The 6,000-nt window shown below is 37.8% G+C and overlaps 1 protein-coding gene across 1 annotated transcript in view; it reads right to left on the bottom strand.

Annotated features, from left to right (window-relative positions):
* Positions 1-1,782: 1,782 nt before the first annotated feature.
* Positions 1,783-6,000, bottom strand: part of LOC121281570 (formin-binding protein 1) — a 274,207-nt gene continuing 269,989 nt past the window's right edge. Inside the window, exon 18 of the mRNA XM_041194557.1 lies at positions 1,783-4,307. The gene's annotated coding sequence lies outside the window, so the exon portion shown is untranslated. The remainder of the gene's footprint in view (positions 4,308-6,000) is intronic.

The raw sequence follows: 6,000 nt of genomic DNA, 5'->3' as shown, positions 1-6,000 counted from the left end.
ACCATCTGTTGTGGCAGGATTTGAACACAGGTCCCCAGAGCATTACCCTGTCATCCAACGACAATACCACTATGCCATCACCTTCCCTATGCCCGCATGTAACAAAACCTGGGGGAGAATTTTTTTCCCCGTCAGGGGGGTGGGGGGGTCGTTTGGCGGGAGCACAGCCAATTGCCACCCGCTATCGGCTGCGTGCTGCCATTTTACCAGGGCAGGCCAATTAGGGCCATCCCAGTGTGACACACACCTGGAAGCACTGAGTGCTCCCTGTGTGGGCGGGGGGAGTAGGCTGAGTCGGGGCCTGGGCGCAAAAGTGAGCAGAAATCTACCTGAGGCATAGAGCTGCCTAAGGGAGATTAGTTCGACTTTTAAAAATTTTAATAAAGAAAAAAAAATTAAGACAAGTCCCCTCATATGACAGTGTCACATGAGCTGGGACATGTCAATGAATTTTATTAAAAATTTTTATTACACTTTAAAAACCTTCATGAAACCTCAGCCTGCCGCGGATGAGGTTTCATCTGCGAAGGCTGCCTGGGCTCTTCGTCTGCCTGCTGGATGGGCAGCTCAGTTAATTATTTTAATTGGGTTTTTAAGTGGCCATAATAGGTCTTTGACAGTTCGGTGGGTGCACAGCCGACTCTGGTGCGCACCTGCCAATCTGAATGATGCGCGGTGAAGTCAGGACGCATGCCCGACGTCACCGTGTGTCATTTCATGCGTCGGCGAGCTTGCTGCTTGCCGACCCGAAGATTCTGGCCCTGGATAATATTCAGGCTTGGGCTGCTGAGTGGTAATGTTTGCACTGCACAAGTGCTAGGCGGCAATGACCATCTCCACTTGACGTTCAATGGCACTACCATTGCTGAATTCCCCACTATCAACATCCTGGGGGCTTATCACTCATCAGAAACTTAACTGGAGTAGCATCAAAAAGACTGTGGCTACAAAAGCAATACGGGGGCTGGGAATTCTGTGGTAACTCAGCCACTTCCCAAAGACTGTCCACCAAAGCAGAAATCAGGAGTGTGAGGGAATATTTCTCACTTACCTGGGTGAGTGCAGCTCCAAAAACACTCAAGAAGCTTGACAACATCTAAGATGAAGGGGTCGCTTGATTGGCATTCCATCTACCACCTTCAACATTCATTCCCTCCACCACCGCCACAGAGTGGCAGCAGTCTGCTCCATCAACAAGATACACTGCAGGGTCTCATCAAGGTTCCTTCAACAGCACATTCAAAGACCACAACTTCTACCACAGAGGAAAGGGCAGCAGATGCATGGGAGCACTACCATTAAGTTCCCTTCAATTCACATACCATTCTGACTTAGAACTATTATCGATGATCATTCACTTGTTGGGCCAAAAGCTTGAAAAGCACTGTGGGTGTACTATGTAGACTGCAGTGGTTGAAGAAAGTGGAAGTGGTGAGGCAATTAGGGATGGGTAATAAATGCTGGCCATACCCACAATGTCTCCATTCAATGAATAAATAAAAAAGATCATTCAGGATTATTTGGTTTAATTAATCCTTAGTAATTTTGCATTCCCTTTTCCCAGCAATTTTTCTTGATTTCAATTTGTACATTTCCTAGTTTAGTTCATTGTACTCTGTGCCAGTCAACCAAATTACAGGCAATATGTGTTAAATGCAAGACTTTCATTTTTCTACATGTAAAAACGATTAGGGCTAGCGATGGGTTTATATCTCTCATTTCAAGGAATTTTATCGACAGGTTCTAACTCAACAACAGGAAATGAAGTCCACACATTCAATCTTTACGTTTTCAAAGTACCTGTTTAATTAAGCTTTTCATTTTCGTTTCAAGCTAGAATTTGTGCATTTAAAACGTTAGAAAGGGAAATCAAGTTGCATTTATGATGGTGTTTATTCTTCACGTTTGGCAAAACTCATTGAATAATTTAAAAAAAAGTCCCGTTAAATCACAAGCTGAAGTGCAAGCTTTCTATTGTCACAGAATGAAACGTGTAAATATTTTGTAACTTTATTTCCATGGAGCGATGCTGATTCCTTAATTTTAAGTTTTGCCCCTTCCTTCTGGACACTGATATGTTCTTTGATCTTCTATTGCCGCTTTGGTCTCGTTCCTTCTACTTGAGTTGACTGTTGCTAAATAGCGGTGATGCACTTCTTTAAGCAAGTGTTCAGAGTAAACTGTGTATCTTGTACATTTCAATCTTGATATCTGCAGTTACACAAGTCCACTCCTAATCAACCACATCAGGTCATATGCTGTGTCCTACTAACAGTGCTCCAAACAGCAGAGACAGTAGGGTTACCAACTTTTGGCAAGTCCAAAGCCAAATGGGGATAAAAATGTGAGTTTAGTTCAATGGCTTTGGCTCTCATTCATGTTTTGTTGCTGATGATGAAAATCATTGACAACCTTAAAACACCTTCAGGTCTTAAAACAGAGAAGTGAGTAGGAAAGAAGAGATTTCAATTTATTATTTCTTCTTTAGATTTTTATCAAGCAACTTTAATTGGGGAACAGGTGATTTTACACCCTGTTCAATGGGGACAATTTTAACCTCTCCCACCATTCAGGAAACTGACTGGATTGGGACCAGTGTTGGTTTCATAGCTCGCCAAATTTTAATCTCCATTTAAGTCAACGAATAATATTACAGAGAGTGTAAAAGTGTAAAATCAGGGTTCCGCCTGATATAGCAAGTTAGGATCAAATTGCCCCCTTGGTGCCTTGTTGGCATTTAGAAATTTCTAGACAGCTTATTTCAAAACCAGACAGGTGACAAAGGCAGTGAAGCAGTGCTTTGTAAAACAGTTAATATTTCAAATACAGTTACTTTTTTTGCAAAAAATATATCTATAACTGTTTTGTTAGTGTACTTTCCCTGTTTGTGTAAATGTATTTCTCTTACATTCTTTATCACCTCTTGCCTCCCTGCTGTCACAAGAATGAACATGTGAACAGAGAAGCCTGAAAATCTGCCAACTGGGATGCTGACCAAAAGTACACCTTTATCAAAGATCACTGACACTCGGATTCTCCCTTTAATAGGTCCAGTAAGAATCTGGAGTTCCTTCAGGTGATACTTCTGCATCACTGCATACATTTTTTGAATCCTTTTCAATAACATCCACTTTCCACCAAATGCCTTATTTTAAAAATATATGATATTTTCCTCATTGCAATTTTAATAAAATACAATTCGAGTTTTCGTGTGGCCTTATGTATTTGGAATGTTACCATGCTTTACTCACACTGTCACTACTTGCTCTGCACCCCAGGCAATGAAGTGCAATGACATCAGTACACTCAGTGAATTGGCCCCTTTAACATGTTTGTTTCAACTCAGTAATATAAAAATCGGTAAGTTTAGTCAATGAGACAAAAAAGTGCCCCTGGGCATATTTCTTCCAGACCTGTATGGACCAATTCCAAATTGGGCATACGTAAAACATGATATGGGTACCTATAAAAAATGGTGGTTCATTTTCTATACGTTGTACCAAAAATTAATTATTGTAAGCAAATGCTCAAATCAAGTTAAGTGTGAACTTCAATACACCTAATTTCCACCCTCACCAGTCAATGCTTTTCTACTGTTTTGTTCCTTGGCAGAACTCAAGGAACATTTGCACTGAGTTTTACTGTAGAAACCATATTGAGAGACAACCAGTTTTGATTAAATATTTGTCTGCCTTTCTTACTCAGATTTAAATCAGCATTTTCTGTTTTTATTTCAGATTTCCAGTAGTTGTTTATACCGATACCATGTTTTATTGTGGGGTGGGTGTGTGGGGAGGACTTCAACATTATTGTCCAAAACGTAAAAACAGCACAGCATTTAAAGTTGTATAAACTGGAACATTCATGGTGGCACATTATACAGGGTAGAATCTTTATAAAAACAAAATGAACTCAGTGCTCAGAAACAAGGCATAACAAAAGTGCACAATTATAATATTTATATATATAAATTTTTTTTAAAAAAAGCCGTGTTTAAGGCTTTAATTGGCTATTTCAGGAGGTCAAAAGTGGCTGAGAAGGAAGTTACACTATTAAAAAACACAAATAAAATTTTCATGTATAAGCAACAAATATTAATAATCTTTGACCAAAAAAGGGTATAACTTCTAAAGCCAATTGCTTTTCCATCAAATTGCTTTAAAATATTTACAAAATGAAAGGGACTAAAAGGCAGTAAGATATGAATCATAATATTCCTGTTTTTGGCTCATGTTGTATGGTATATAACAAGAATCTATTGGCAAAAAACAAACTGAAGATGGATTCCTCAAGTTACCACGACATTGCTGTAAGGAAGCACACAATGAATGGACTTCTGATGCCAGCTAATGCACATGCTCAAATAGGATCCTTAAATTCATCAGTAAAATAACAGCAATCATTTCTGAAACATTCTAATTGCTACTGCTCCTCAAATACCACAGTCTATCATGAACATTATAAACATTCACATAAACTTTTGTCTGACAATAATATACTCTCCATCAAGAATTACACTGTGGAATCCAATTAATTTTTTTTAAACAATTAGCTACTAATTTAGCCTTCTTAAATGTGAAACTAGAATTTCATTTTCCCAAAAAAAACGATAGAACTTGATGACTGATAGTTTTATAGTGCATTCTGAAAGTAGTTAATATTGTAGCAGTTTGTGAAGAGCAGTTTTCTGTAAACTTGAGCTGCTAGCTAATGGACTTAATCTTCAATACTTGCCATCTTTCCTAGGTTTTTGAAAACATTAAAATCCCTGTTCCAGTTCGACATTGTTAAAGGTCTGATGATCTATCAACCATTTTAAAACATGTAGTCCGTAATGACCACCCACACCCATAATGTTTCATGTTAAGACAGTTGATTCTGGACGAAAGATTGAAGGGGCCGTCCTATCCTAGATCAAAAGGATGTCACTTTCTATCGCAAAATGCTTTTTCTTGCTAAATGAACCAGTTGATTAAACCCAGTAACTGGAATTGGCTACGCAGTTGAATTTGTAAAATATTTTGAACTGGGTAAATTGTGTCTCCCTGCTTATGTGTTCATATTATTGTTAGTGGCATTTTTGTTTCTGAATGTATTCTTAAATTCCTCTGGAAATCTGACCTTAAATTAATTGAGCGGTGACAAACAGGAGTCAGGACTAGCTAGCACTGGAATCCTTGTGACGTCGGATGAGAAATCAAACAGAAGACTCACTTTTAACTCGATTCTTGGGGCGAAATGATTTTGACATGTTAGGCCACTTTCAGTACCAATGTGAAACAAGATATAAACAAGTGGATTTGCCATTCAAAGACAGACCTTTAAAAGAAAGTTTCTTTGTATATACAAATTTGTTCTTAAAATAGGCAACTCATCATAGACATTTTTCAATTGGTTACACATTGTGTTATATTATTGCCACATATTTGTGCATTAATTGAAAACAAAGGCATTAGTGACTATAATCTATAAAATAAAAACATTCCAGTATATGTTTAATTAATGAAAACCAAAGTGAGTGCAGTGTAGTTAAATCCAGTAAGAATATTAACTCAATTTGATTTAATTTTAATTCTTGGATCACCCATCTCTGTAAAGGCAATTACAGAAAAAAAGTTTCTAGATTAAAAATGATAAAGTTCATTTATGGGAAGTGTTATAGAAGCAGTGCAAGAAAGAGTACTTCAATAAACTGCTATAGTTGACAGAGGTAAAAAAAAATACAAGCAAAATGAAAACACATGATTCATTTGTAGAAAAAGAAAGCTGGGAGACCAAACAAATTTAGCAGTAAGTAGCTTTGCTCTGTTGGGAATATCACTGGAAAAAAAATGCTTCAGTCATTTTTTAAAAAATCTTGGAAACAGTCCTTGACATTGCGAAAGAGCTGTGGGAAGAGCAGTAGCATTTCTAATACAGCTATACAGTAACTTAAGAAATGCAAATAACTGTCCAAAATATAGTCTGTAACAGCTTGAATGGCTGCAGACACCCTAAATA

This window comes from Carcharodon carcharias, chromosome 8, assembly GCF_017639515.1.
Source record: "Carcharodon carcharias isolate sCarCar2 chromosome 8, sCarCar2.pri, whole genome shotgun sequence".
Taxonomy (NCBI): domain Eukaryota; kingdom Metazoa; phylum Chordata; class Chondrichthyes; order Lamniformes; family Lamnidae; genus Carcharodon; species Carcharodon carcharias.
This window is presented reverse-complemented; position numbering and strand designations above follow the sequence as displayed.